The sequence below is a fragment of the Pieris napi genome, chromosome 10, assembly GCF_905475465.1.
Source record: "Pieris napi chromosome 10, ilPieNapi1.2, whole genome shotgun sequence".
Classification (NCBI taxonomy): Eukaryota; Metazoa; Arthropoda; class Insecta; order Lepidoptera; family Pieridae; genus Pieris; species Pieris napi.
Genome location: NC_062243.1, coordinates 994,355 through 1,009,906, shown reverse-complemented (window position 1 = coordinate 1,009,906; position 15,552 = coordinate 994,355). Strand labels below are relative to the sequence as shown.

Below are 15,552 nucleotides of genomic sequence, written 5' to 3'. Positions count from 1 at the left end.
GATTAAAACATCTAATATTCATAATTAAAAATATTTTAATAATTCAATTCAGACCCGTCCATAAAAGCAGGAGCTATTCCTGATAATACACTCTACTACTAATACTCAATCTAGTACAAAAAACCCAGTTCAATTTCCATAAACAAGAAGGGAATTTAGTTAGTTTGAAGAAGGAATTAATTTAATTAAAATAAAAAGACTGATCCTGATTCATTATCCCTAGGCTACAATTAAATCATATCAAATATCAAAAAATAAATCAGATATTTATTTTGTAATTTAACTTTTATAAGTGCCTAAAATAAATAATAATATAAAATAAGAATTTATTGATTTTGTTAAAAAGTTAACAGAAACATAGTCAATTTTTTTTTTAAATAGTTTTTGCTGTTTGTGTATGACCTGAATAAATCATAAAACTGGAAAAAAAAACACAATCACGTTGAATTGTATGCTGAATAAGTTTTTTTTAAAGACTGGAAGCAAAAGAGTGGGCGAATAGAATTAAGTATTTACCACCGCCCAAGGCCAATTACAACACGAGGTAACTGTTTGAAAATACGAGGAATAACAGCTGGTTCCAGTGGAACTGTAGTGTCTTGTATATTGCTATTGTGTTGCAAGATTCACTAGAACTTCGTAGGAACTTTGATCAAATTTGGTGTAAGCATTATGAATAACGAACTGGAAAGCGCATTCTTGCTGGAATGATTATTATGAGACTGTTCCGGACCTATTTGTGAAGAGTATGGAAGTAATAATAAACGGCTCAAATATAAGTCTTTCCTCCAACTTCAATTTTGTTCCCTTTGAAGTAGGGACTGTTAGGCCGTGGGGTTCAACAGGCGCTAATTAAAGATTTAAGTTGGCGCCTGGGAGATAGTACTGTAGACCCCATAGCTGGTGCTTTCCTCGCTCAACGAATAAGTATTGCAATACAGCGAGGAAATGCTGCCAGCGTTAAAGGTACACTGCCACAGAGACCAAACTTTTTAAAATTGCTTTAATTTTCAATTTATAATATATTTTAGTAGGTGAAGAATATTGTAAATACAAGACAATTAATTTTTAATAATAAAACAAAACGAGTATCATTTAAAAATATACTTAGAAATGATTAAATGGATAGCAAAAGGTTTTTTCTATTCATTTTATAAAAATTACTTAATTGTATAATAGTTTTATAATATTGTTAGTTGACACTTGGCCATGTATATTGTATAACCTGTAAATAAATAAATAAGATAAAATCTTTAGTTTTAGAATTTTGCTATGACACTAGAAATTCAAGACAAATAATCGCACTATCCCTTTTGACAGTTAGTTTTGTCAAAAGATAAACCTCAGAGAATCAAACTTGTAAATCACAGTATTAAAGTGTCTAAGGAAATCTAGCGAGATTTGAAAGTTTAAGATTTAACTTACAAAGACAGAAACTGGTTATAAACTTTGTACGACACGGATTTATTTATAGTAACGGTATATTTAAGGTAATTTTTGCAGGAAATACTTGATGAATTATGTCAGTGACGTACGAACTACGGTTGAACATTTAACAGGCAAGGGTCCTTCAAGAAAAGAGTGTAGAATCTTAAAAGGCCGGGAACGCACTCGGGGCCCTCTAGCATCAGGTGAGCAGCCTATGCGCCTGAGAGTCCCGTCTCATGTTTTCAATCCTCGATGTGTGATTTTTAAAACATCTACGGCGTGTCTAGTTATAGGTAAGTGTTAACTCAACTTTCGACCCATTACAATGTTCATCATCAATGTACAGCCCCTTGGGGGTCTTAGCCTCCGCAAGTATATTTAGTCATCGCAATCTATTTCGAGCTGCTTGCGTCCAACTTGGAACACCTGTTGTTCCATCCCACCAACACGGAGCCTTGGTCTACCGGGTTTTCTCTTGTTGTTGTGAGTTCAGTAAGGACCTTGGGGTTCTGTTGTCCGCCATAAGAGCACATATCGCAACCTCTTGCCTGTTGCATGTTATAAACCCATTAAGATACGTTCAAAATCTAATCGGCGCCGGTATTCCTAACTTTTTTTGCGTCTTATCTGCCCTTAGCTTCCTCAATTCATTTAGGCCCAGCACACACGGTGAAACGCAATTGCAACGAAACTGCAACTTCTAGTTACTTTTGAGTTGCATCTAAGTTTCTGCCATAGATTCCTTTGAGAGACCACACATGACGCGACCAGTTTGAAACCGGTTTGAAACGCGTTTCAAATCAGTCGCTTTGAAACCGTCGTGCAGGAAACTCGCGTTGCGTTTCATACATCGGAATTGGCTCCTTTTGAACAAAATGGCTGACGACGAACAAAAAAACATTACATTTGTGTTAGAAGTAGAAAAGTATCCTTGCTTGATAATACCACACTAATTCTTGTAATTCTTTGGCAGCCACAAACATACGACAGTTGATATTCTTCTCGATGTAGGGATGTATCCACATAGTTTCCCTTTTACGCCTCCTTCTTTGTCGAAGATACAAATACAGAACCAGAACTTCTTCATCACTTGAACTAGACATTTTGGAGACGTCTGTCTGGTCTCAAAATCGGAATGATTGTGACTAATTTCATCATATTTCGGTTGCGGCGTGTGTGAAAAACGTTTGAAACTGGTTTCAAACCTAAATTTTAAAAGGGTTTCGTTGCAGTTGCGTTTCACCATGTGTGCTGGGCCTTACTCTTCAGCCATTACATTACTTAGTTAAGCTTTATGATGAATCTGAAATGCTGGTTCGGATCGAGTCCAGGTGAGGCTAACAATACGCCAAGTTCTGTTGTGTTTAGTTTAGAAGTAAGCAGTGTTTATTTGTCTCGGTATATTAATGACTCTGAGTGTAACAACCACATAAATAACTTGCGCATGACCTCAATGAAAGATTAAACAATGCAATATCACAATCGTGTAATCTAATGGATTATTTCATTGTTGATATTACTTGTGGCAACCATTCTGTGTCACGCATTAGCTGTGTTAGACAATTGTATGTTTTGATTTTCAATGTATTTTTTGCTTATTGTATCTATCAATGGACTATTATATTATTTGAAATAATTTTATATACGTCTTATACGCCTATTGTTTGATAGTCTAATTAAAAAAATAAATAAATCAGTGGCGCTACAACCTTCTTAGGTCTGGTCCTCAGATTTCTGAATCTGATTTCATAATCATTTGTCATAGGCAAGTAGGTGATCAGCCTCCTGTGCCTTACACACGCCATCGACTTTTTGGGTCTAATCGAGCCGGTTTCCTCACAATGTTTTCCTTCACCGTTCGAGCGAATGTAAATTGCGCACTTAGAAAGAAAGTCCATGGGTACACCGCCGGGGATCGAACCTACGATCTCAGAGATGAGAGTCGCATGTTGAAGCCGCTAGGCCAACACTGCTCTATAGTCTAATACAAAGATTTTTATTAAAAAAATTGTTTTAAACATGCACATACCACGGAATAATAGTAATCTAGTTAGACACACCTAGTGTGCTAGTTAGATCAATTTTGTTACAACCATATTTCTGTCATGAACAAAGTTTAATTATGATAATAAATTCGCCCCATATATAAACATTGCTTTAAGTATAGTCCGATTTTTAAATTTAGTTTTATTAATGCTTATTGCATTGAAAATAAAACAAATACGTTTGTATATACTGTTGTATATTTGCACTATAAAAAAAAGGTTTATTTTCCGTGGAACAATACTTGTTTCCAGTATATAATATACTTGATATATAAAACGTGGAGCATAAATTTATATGATTATATTTTAATAGCTATGAGTCAATGTCTACTTAATGTCTGCCATATAAAGTTCTTGATAAGACGTTTTAAAAATATTTGCATGTCTCGAATAATCCTACAAAGACTATTAAATAATATCTAAACAAATATTTTGCTATAAAATAATATTGCGGGTATAAATTGAGATGTAAGCTATCCTATCTTTTAAGTTAGATCAAACTGCACACGGTTTGCAAATTTGATTGATATCGGTTCGGTAGTTTAGGAGCCCATAGCGGACAAACAACGTGACACGTAATTTATATATATTAAGATAAGGGTAGCCGACTTAAAAAATGTATTTATAAGCTTTTTGGGCCATTTTTTTAAAATATAATTGGGTATTAAAATACTAACCTACTACCAATCCCCATTTTTTAATAGCGATCAGTACTGTAATATGCCAATATGTTCTCCGGGTGATATGTATATGATACATATAAGAAACAAATTTCAATTGGCCGTTGTAATGTTGTTTCCCTTGATTAGTGGACTAAGAACTCTAGGCCTTTTTCATGTGATTCAGTAGTCCCTAATATTAGAAACAAACTATCAAAAAAAGCAACTACAATAACCATATAAAAAAAATCAGTGATGCTACAACGACGCTAAAGATTTCTGAATCTGTTTCATGATCATTTTTAAATCTAATAGGCAAGTAGGTGATCAGCCTCCAGTGCCTGACACACGCCGTCGACTTTTTGGGTCTAAGACATGTCGGTTTCCTCACGATGTTTTCCTTCACCGTTCGAGCCGGGGATCGAACCTACGAGCTCAGGTATGCGAGTCGCACGCTGAAGCCACTAGGCCAACACTGCTCTATCAATACAATAACCATTTGAATCGTAAAAATATATGTTACAACCCATTAATAACCATGACCTATGCAGCCTCAACTCTCAAGTGATAGGTATCCTGTTTCTCTAGGTTGAAGTGACAAAAATAAACCAAATAATTTGCCACCCACACAAACCTGTTTTAATATTATTAAGTAACATCCAACCGCACAAAATGGGTCTAAAATATTGACGTTATGAAATGAAGTGAAACGTAATTTGTCTTGACAATTTACATCAACTGTTAATATAACTGCCCATGTGTTCTATGGGAAACGAAGGTAAAGAAGGCTTATGTAACTTCCGTCCGCAGCTTAGCCTGTTTGTATGGAAACATTTTTGTGGCCTCTTCAGCAATAATTTATTAAAAAGGCACAAAACAAAACACATACAACAAAGGCAAAACGAAACACATAGAACACACCACACCCAACATGCATGTGAATCAATGACAACATTTAAACGGAATCATTACACATACTCCTCCAAAACGGCTCGACCGATTCTTATGAAATTTTTTATGCATATTCAGTAAGTCTGAGAATGAAAAAATGTTAAGGGTGGTCCCACCCCTAAGCTTTTATTTTTTAGACAAAACTTTTCGTTTTTATTTTTTTATGATACAGCATTCAAAAATACATACAACCCTTATTGTCACCCCTCTCCGATCAACCCCTATTTTTATTATAGTAGATAGTTATTTTTATTGAACTAAAAAAATGTTTCCTAGAAATGATATACATGGCAAATTGACGTTTGCCGGGTCAGCTAGTATTACAATAAAAATAAATAACAATCAAGTAGATTAAGAAATACAAATTTAATTACTTCATGCGCCCACAGCTAGGACTAACCTTCTGAATGTATATAACATATTATGATTCGGTGTATAATGGTAGGGGAGCCCACGATGCTAAATGGGGATTTACTCGAGCGTCGTAGAGACCTATTGGGATGCAAAGCTTGGATAAAAAGAAGAAAAAAATGTTATATGATAAATTCCTTTTCATCGGTGGGGGAAGCGGCTATAGATAGTTAAATATGTAAAAAAAAACTGTTGCATGGACATCCTCGAGCGCGTCAGATATTGATAGCATCTATGCCCTACGTATTTTTAATAATGTACGTATGTTAATCTGATCGTTTGCATGATGCGGGTGGTTGTATTTAAGGGTTGAAAATGAAAAAAAAAAAAAATTATCGAGCGCGTCAGATTTTCTAAGGGAGTGTTAAGTGCACCAAAAAAAAGCTCTCATTCACTAATCTGACGATTTCGATGGGACGCAAACCCACAGCCATTTTCTTAATTTGCAAAAAAAAATCGCAATTTTGAAATACTCAAGCGCGTCAGATTAAGATAAATGTGGTTCATCTTTATGTTCTAAACGTACTGTCTCATAATCTGACGATTATCTAGAGGGATTCACCTGATCTGACAAAAAAAATTTAGAAAAACGGTTCACCTAAAGGGCCATCCCTGCAACTTCCCGCTAATTCCATTCCTGGGCGCTTAAAATTGATATTTTGAGCTCGCTGAGTTCAAAGAAATAACATTTCGATGCATTTGAGCTCTCCCAGCTCGAAAGTCTGATAGAAGTTTCATAGAACACTATTTTTGGAATTTTCAAACCGCAATTACTTTTGAATGAATCAAGCAATTTTCACGAGGTGGGCGGCATTCGACGCAGTTTTATCATCCTCATAAGTAATTTTGCAATTTTAATTGATCGAACCACAAATTTCAGAGTAATCCCGAAAAAACACTTTTTCGGGTTTCTTTCGTTCACGATATCTCTCGAACGAATCAACCGCTTTTGACCAGCTTGGTGGCGATCGACGTGGTTTTTCAAGCTCAAAGGCGGATTAGTTTTTGAAGTTGATCGATAAAGAAACCACTTAAAAAAAAATATTTCTTATTTTTTTAAGATTTTTCAAAATTTCTCAAAATCTATCGGTCCGAATCGGTTCAAATTCACAGGAAATGTAATTTTGAGGGAAATATTTAGAACGCCGTTTAGTAGATTCCGATCGGTTTAAGGAAATGTAGGCATCACGCAGCTGCACGCATTTAACTTTATCGACGAATTTTTGTTGCTTGCGGCTTGCGGAAATCGTCAGATTATATATTTTTCATTATTCTTGAATTATTCCCTTCAAAATAAAAAAAAAATTAGCTACGCTCGAGAATGTCGAGATGACGTTTTTTTTTTACAACTTTGTTGCCCTCCCCTTTTTTTCCGTCACTCTCAAATTGTCAGATTAGTGGAATATACACTTTTTAGGATGTAATTAACTCACCCTTTAACTTAATCTGACGCGCTCGGGAATTTCTGATGGTCAATTTTTTTTTACTAATCTGATCCTGTCTCCTTAACGGGCGGCCTTATATATGGGCCTCATATTTTGTGGAGGTACTTAACCGGGTACAAGGTATCCCCCTATATATTAATCTGCCGCGCTTTAGTAAATCCCGAAATCCCCTCTTGGGCTCCCCTACCATAACTTCAGTTAACGAATTACATAGGTTAACGAACCATTTTTATTGTCCGTTGAGGGAACAGACAAAAGTTCTATTATTTGTTAATGCCTATAGTAGTTAGTAAATTTTTTACGTAATTTATTTCCTATTTTGTTTTGTGTGTTTACTTATTTTTTTAATGTTGTGACTTCTAGTTGATATAGGGTCACCTGTTAGGAAGGGGTTGTGTTTTTTATTAAAAAAAAATCAAATATGCAATTCAAATTTAATATATATTCTTTGCAATTGTTATTGGTGACGCTGCTACATCTTACGCCTGAAGACACGGAGACTGTCATAAAATTGATCAGCCTAGCATGTCCACAAAGCTTCCTTTACTGCAGATAGAGATCTGTTTACGCCTTACAACCCACTTTGGACCGATAATTATCATATTTCAGTATACACCTTTAGAAAACCGTAAGCCGATTAACTGCTATTTATCCCCCCCCCCCCTTCCTCTTGTCAGCAAAAGTAAGCAAAGCTCTCAAAAATGTATCTCAAAGTAGGTACATAAACGCATTAATTTTTTGTAGGAATTCATTTTTTCAAGCATAGATAATGTGTGGGTAATATGTGTAAAAAAGTAAATACACTGTTGACGTAATCAACCAAATAAGGAAATCAAAGACCCCCCTACGGTGCTTACGTAATACTTGAACGGCCCGTAATGTGTATATTTTTAAAGAATCAAAGAATCAAGCGTTTATGTTTGGCTGTACCGCCTCACGACTCACAAGAAAAAGATGTCCCAGATAACCTGAATACTGGTTTCAATCCCTGCCATATGGTAAAGAAAACCATTGCGTGTATAGGCTTAGAACTCATAAAGAATTGAACCTTCCATTATTTATTTAAAGTCTCATTTGCCATGACAGCATCGATCGATACGTCTCGTTCAACATGCAAATGCATTTAAACGATGTTTGAGAACGTTGATACTGTACGTTGATTGATACAGTCTACCTCTTGGATGTCCGGATAAAGCGGAACAAAAGTCTGGAAGAGTATTTGGGAGAATTTTCTTCTACAAGTTTTTTTATATATAAATAAAACAGTTTATATATTTAGTATTGAGTCACCGTGACCACGCACGCTGTAAAGCACGCGAAACGCGAAAATTAAAGTTATGTATTATTATAAAATAATTTTATAATAATACATAACTTTAATCTGGTAAAAAGTGTTTTCTTTAAAAGTTTTTATATTATTTTTAATTTTTATATTAGACATAATGACTTTGTTATTCCTCTTTTATATTAAATAAATTAAAATGATCAATCTTACAATTTATAATACATATTTTTTTTGTATCAGTAGGTAATAAATGTAAACTGTGTTTTATGTTTATATGTATTTGAATATGTATTCCATTTTTTATTTTTGTGTATTATGTATTTTTTTAGATATTGTACGTATATAATATTATAATAATAAAAAATTATAAGCCTAAGGTATTAATATATTTTGCGCTTTACCATAAGCACGATTTTCATATTGGCTGGTAACCTGTTACCACAGGATTTCAATAGTCATATTATAGGCACCAACCTCTCACAAAGATTGTCTCACAGCATATACGAGGGGTGATCCAAAAGTAATGATAATCAATATTAAATAAGGATATTTTAACTAAAAAAAAAATGTAATTCTCTACATAGTCTCCTAGCAAGTCAATTCATTTAGTCTATCTTTTTTCTAAACCCATAATTCCCTTTGAAAAAAATTCTTTGTCTTGACCCTCGAAAAACACCTCTACAGCAATCATCACCTCGCTATCGTCGTCAAATTTTTTGCCTCGGAGGTATTCCTTGAGCCGAGGAAAGAGGTAAAAGTCACTGGGAGCCAGGTCTGGGGAATAGGATGGGTGTTCGAGCAATTCGAATCCCGTTTCTTAAATGGCAGCCATCGCAACGGCGGCTTTGTGAGACGGTACGTTGTCTTGGTGAAACAACACTCCAGCTCTGAGTTTGCGTCGTCTTTTTTGTATGATGGCCTCCCGCAATCTTCTTATTTGGTCTGCGTAGTAAGAGCCTGTAATAGTGGCTCCTTTTTCCAAGTATTCCACCATTATAATTCCTTCGGCGTCCCAATAAACGGACGCCATAACCTTTCCTGCCGAACTTGACACCTTGAATTTCTTCGGCGTCGGGGATAGGCTCATTTCCAAGTCATTGACTGTTGTTTAGTTTCCGGATCAAAATGATGGATCCAGGTCTCTTCCATGGTCACGAAACGAAACAAAAAAATTTCCTGATCCGTCTGGAACTTTTCGAGATTCGCCCTCGAAATGTCTACTCGATTTTTCTTTTGCTCGTCGGTTAACATTCTCGGCACCCAACGCGCAGAGACCTTTTTCATATGCAGCTCATTTGCAAAGATTCTTTGAACACTGCTATATGAGATCCCTGTGACCTCAGCTACATGCCTTATGGTCACTCTTCGATCTGCCAATACGACATCTTCGACTTTTGTAACGTTTTCCGCATTGAGGGACGTGGATGAGCGTCCCTTGCGATGTTCATCTTCTGTGCATGTTCTACCCAGCTTAAACTCCTTTGCCCAGCGCGCAACTGTGGTATATGGAGGAGCAGAGTCCCCCAATGTTTCCACTAGGTCGCTGTGTATGTCTTTGGTAGACATTTTTTTCAAACAGAAGTACTTTATGACAGCTCTGATTTCGTTTTTCTCCATTTTGATGTTTACTTTCCGTCTGTTCGTATTCAAATGAACGTACCTCCCAGAAATCGTGGCCTATTTATATGATTTTTTTATGCTGAACTAGTGGATGTATGGGGAAGCTAAAACAATTTTTTTCATATTTTTATATGCTCTACAAATAACCGATTATCATTACTTTTGGATCACCCCTCGTAAACCTGTAAAATACCTGCCTTCTTTACTCGCAACAGCCATTTTCAGCGAAACCGCATCAGACAGATAAATTTTAAAACTATGTAGGCTATTAAAAAATAATTTGACAACTAAGCACTCGAAGCGTCAAGATATGAAAATAATATATAAATTTCTCGTTATATCAATATTAAAATCAGATATTTCCTCTTGGTCCTTGCACCGTTTAGTATGCATAAGTCTTGGCTATATAGCGAGTTCTATCTTCAAATAAGCCAAGATAAATTACGTCTTCAAGTTTTAAGCTTTACAATTTTGAGTATCTAGGACAAATAACAAATTAGTTTAAAATATATTCCCATTTTAACTGTTGCGTTTGTAATAACATTTTTCAGATATGATTATATACTTTTTAATTTATAGTCTCTCAAACGTCACATGTTAAAATGAATTCATGAGAAAATTACAATGATGTGAGTGCAGGTGGAATAATTATTACCCTGAATGCAAGCGCCCCGGATCCTCTCTAATACGGCCTTGTGGGAACTACCCGAGGTTTTAGTGGCTCACCCAGTCTCTGAATAGCAGACTCTAGTGTAGGTCGAGTCGCACATACCCAAGCTACTTTTAGGCAGGGGTTTCGCAAATGCATTTCCACCTCAGATATATATTAAGGTGGAATAATAATTATTATAAAATATATCTTTATATATATAATTCTTCTGTGAGTGTGTATGTAACTGAACTTCTCTCAAACGACTGGATCGATTTTGATGAAATTTTTGTGTGCGTTCAAGGGGATCTGGGAATGGTTTAGATTCACAAATCAGCCCGCCAGATGGCGCTGCAGTCGGTACTTTCATACTTTGCTTTACTAATCGCTTGAAATATCATGCAGGACAACGTCTGTCGGGTCCACTAGTTTATTATAAATCGTAACCGAATCAATCAAACTAAATTGAACCATCAGGGTAGACGAAAGATGAGGATAGGTGTAGGATTCCCAGAATGGATGAGGTTGAAAAACAGAGGGCAGGAAGCTCATCTGATGCCCATGGACACTGTCAATGTTAGAGGACTCGCGAGTGCGTTGTCGGCTTCTTAGGAAGGATGATGAATGGATATAAGTTAGCTTTAGGAGTATATAGAATAAGCGTAATATAGTAGAATTAAAGGCATTTTATTGTACATAATAATCATAAAGCATTGAAATTTATAATTACATTTGTACACCTAACACAATTTCGTAAGTTATTGATAATGTATGTAAATTACTTTCGTTTCTTATACATTGTTAAGTATGTAATGAGTAGATTATTACTTTCTATTGTTTGTTTTTAGATAAGAAATAATTGCGTGAGGCTTTTTTAGAATGCCCCGCCTCAAATGGCTCCTTTATGGAGACATTGCACGACCTATGTTTTAAAATATATTACATTACATTTAATAAAATAAATGTTAATATTATATATGTAACTATATTATGTATGTCTGCTCCAAATGTTTCCTTACTGACCATGGTGCTCAGACATGAGCTACCGACTGAAGCGAGAAGTTTCGTGCGTCGATCGTTTTTGAGCTGAGAAACACTTTACGTTATAGAACGGGTATGATGATTTGCCATTTAGCCCTTTCATGGGTGGGATGGTTTTAATCTATGCCATATTTCGGTGTGTATACCACACATGTGATTGGAATTTATTCATAGTCATAGTTGTTTAAAACAACAATCACGAGACTTAGATACCTAATGTAATACTGTATATTATGTTTTTGATTTTTATCGTTTATATAAAAAAAACAGTGTTGGCCTAGTGGCCAGCGTGCGACTCTCATCCCTGAGGTCGTAGGTTCGATCCCCGGTTGTGCACTGTGACTTTATTTCTATGTGCGCATTTAACATTCGCTCGAACCGTGAAGGAAAACATCGTGAGGAAACCGGCTTGACTTAGACCCAGAAAGTCGACGGCGTGCGTCAGGCACAGAAGGCTGATCACCTACTTGCCTATTTGATTAACAAATGATCATGAAACAGATACAGAACTGTGGCCCAGATCTAAAAAGGTTGTATTTATTTTATATAAAAAAATCAAACACCAATAATTTTTTAATTAAGGCTTACAACTAAACTCAGAGTCATTACTGGAGTCATTTAAGTATTTAAGTTTTCTATATGAGTTGCTATAATTACTTAATTAGTTCACCTATACATTAACTAATGGTCGCTAAAAGTACGTTCATGAATAACGTCGTTACTGGCCTGAAAAAGCTCGCGCAAGAGCCAAGCTTTTCAAATCATTGAAGCGGGTAAAATGCTAGCTTTCAAAGAACTACTCACTATTCGCGAAGTAGACGTAAAACATAGGTACAATACATGCTTCAACGCCGTACCTAATGGCATGATTTAGGCCGCCCATTGTTTTAACTCTCACGATGTGACCTTATTTTTACAAAGCCCTTTGTGCACGGGATTTAAGTTTAATGTTACATATATATTCTTGTATTATTAATTATTAAATATATAATATATAAAACCGATAGTAGCCAATTCTCAGACTTACTGAATATGCATAAAAAAATTCATAAGAATCAGTCGAGCCGTTTCGAAGTATGGGAACGAACATTGTGACTCGAGAATATTATCTATATAGAGATATATATTTGGTAACTTTATATATTTCATTCTTTTAGAAATATGAAGCTCATTACAAATAACATTGTATTATGGGCTAGTAAAATATTATTATAATTGTATACGAGATTTAAATTGATGCTTGTCAGGGCTGAAGGCAAAATAAATATTCAAGTCGATACATAAAAGGAAATGGCGGAAACGGTTCCATCAGTTGGTTGTCACGGCAATAATTCGAATGAAGTTCAAAGCACGCACAAGGTTCGTTCCCGGTGCAACGACCTTTGTACCTGTTTCTAGAATAAAACAGATATTTTAAGCACATTCAACTCATATATTAAACAGTAAGTAACTAATATATTGTCAGCGCAGGATTTGCATGAAGACAATCGGCTGGTTGCAGATGGGTTAAGAAAAAAATGTTGCTTTTTCTTTTGTGGAGTTCAGTAATAATTGCGGAGTTGCTACCCTATGGCGTTAAAATATGAGCGTTATTGGAACTTGAAAACATGTCAGACTGTTTTGTAATACTACTTATTCGTAGAACCAGACTTGGTTCTGTAAATAAACTGGCCATAAATACTCTTACGTAAAAACTTTTCTTTTATTCACCTTTTTAATTATTTTGAATTTGGAACATGTATGTAAGTATACATAATTTTGAAAACTTCTTTCACATATTTTTTCGTGTTCATTATAAAATAACAATAAGGAATGGGGTGCTAAAGAAAATAGGATTGCAGTGATGGCTTTGCACAAAATGGGTATGGAGCCATCGGTCATATTCCAGACACTTCAAAATCTTGGTATCAGCCTTATGTTCGTACTATCAACAGATACAACAACACTTCGTCTTTCCAAGACCAGAAAGGATTGGGGTGGCCGCGTGTTGAACTACAAAGGCTGTTGATGTTGTCAAAGCCAGAATTCGTCGAAACCCAAAAACTTATCGCGAGCTTATAGATTGCAAACAAGCAATCAAATCTTTCCTCTTGATAATTATAAAGCTGAAAAACAATGCCTACTTAACTCTAGTAATATATATTTAATTAGCACTTTGTACTAAAAATGACGAATTACGTCAATTTATTATAGCGTAAAACTTCGTAATTCCAAGTATGTTTTGTCTAAACGCAAATATTAAAACTAATAAATTGGGGATTCATTGACACGCCTTTTTGCCAATACGATGCATACCGATGCTCTTATAGAAAATCGCCGATACCGATACTAACGCATATTGAATTTAGGATAAATTAAATAAAGGAATTATTTTCATTGTAAAATATAAACAGGCACAAACTTTGAATACGATTACATTTTTAGTAAATAAAAGTAACGGTAAAATTAAAAAAACAAAAACTGTTAATCATTAAAATTAACATTGATAAGATTTTTGAAATTCTGTATTTTATTTAATTTGGTATCGAAGAAATACTACGCGGGATAGCAGTTAAAAGGCAACTAAAGTGTCTATGGAATACGCGGGGACAAAGCAGGTAAGAGGGGCATAGATAGTCCGTACCTCATTTGCAACGCAAGATCAAACAAGATTCGCGTTGACATTACTTTTTTAAAGCGCGAAATTTGAAAAGCAATTAAAATATCACCGATACCGATATATCGGCAAACCCTAAGTATCGCCGATATATCGCTATCGGTATCGGATGCATCCCTATAATAAATAAAACACTTACGTCATAAATGTCACAAATTTTAATTTAAAAAATACTGTTGAATTTTAATGCTATTTTCTCGACTTATTTAAATGATTATATAATTAGAACATATTTTTTTTATTAAAACGACAATTTTATCCGCACAAAAATAGGTCAACACGTTCTGTTCTAATTAAATAACGATTAATTTGCAAATAAAAAATTCTATTGCGTCACTTAAATTCATATTATTTTTATTTATTATAAAAAGCTTAACACATAGTGTTGATGTTCTTATTATATGACTAAATTAAAATTAATTAAAAAATTAAAGTGACATTTGCATGCCTATTTTTATTGATGGATGTAAATGTACCACTTTCTTGCAAATAAATGATTTATTTATTAGTTGCATACAAAAATATAATGCAATTGACATAATAAATGAAAAGGAGGGCAACTGGCGGCCGATCGCTTTCGAGCGATCTCTTCCAGGCAACCAAGAACAAGAACTACAATAACATACATATAAACTAATGGAACAAAACAAAGCAAATGAAACAAATGTAAACAGTGATCAATATAAAAAAAGGACAAGAAAAAGTGCACATGAATCACGATAATTATAAATCAGTTACACATTAGTAATTAAAACATTAATTATTATTCATTAGTTGCCAAATGTATATTAGACATATGTTTATCAAATAATCATCATCAAATAATCCTTCAGCACGCATGGATTTAGTACGATAACTCGGAACACGGTTATCTTAACAAAGCCTACACAATAAGGATGATGTCATTGCCCTGAGAGGTACTTACGGTTCGCGCGATAATGTCCGTGAGCAATGTAACTGTGTACAAATTCCGTACTGTTTGACCATATTGCTATTTGTAGAGCTTCAAATGTAAAAATTCTAGATTAAAAAGCCTCCTATACATCGCTAATCTTTAATCTAGTTTAAGTTTTCAACTATTATTTTAAGTGTCAAACGGTGGCTGTTATTTCTTGAAATCGTAATGCAGAATACACGCGAGAATGTTTTAATATGTGTAACCAAATCTCTGGAGTAGCATAGATAATAGATTCCTATAGGCCCTTGTGAACATAATCGTGAGAGTACCTGTTAACTCTCGAATACATTTTTTATTTTATTTCTATGACATTAACTATTAAAGTTTTCGTGATAAGAATGTTGTGAAGTTACACAGTTTTTATATTTTTATTTATTTATTTACTACAAAAAATCAGTGCCAGT

The 15,552-nt window shown here is 34.7% G+C and overlaps 1 protein-coding gene across 2 annotated transcripts in view; it reads right to left on the bottom strand.

Annotated features, from left to right (window-relative positions):
- The window catches only part of LOC125052867 (protein GDAP2 homolog), a 93,642-nt gene that overhangs the window by 61,865 nt on the left and 16,225 nt on the right, over positions 1–15,552 (bottom strand). The gene's annotated exons all lie outside the window — the stretch shown is intronic.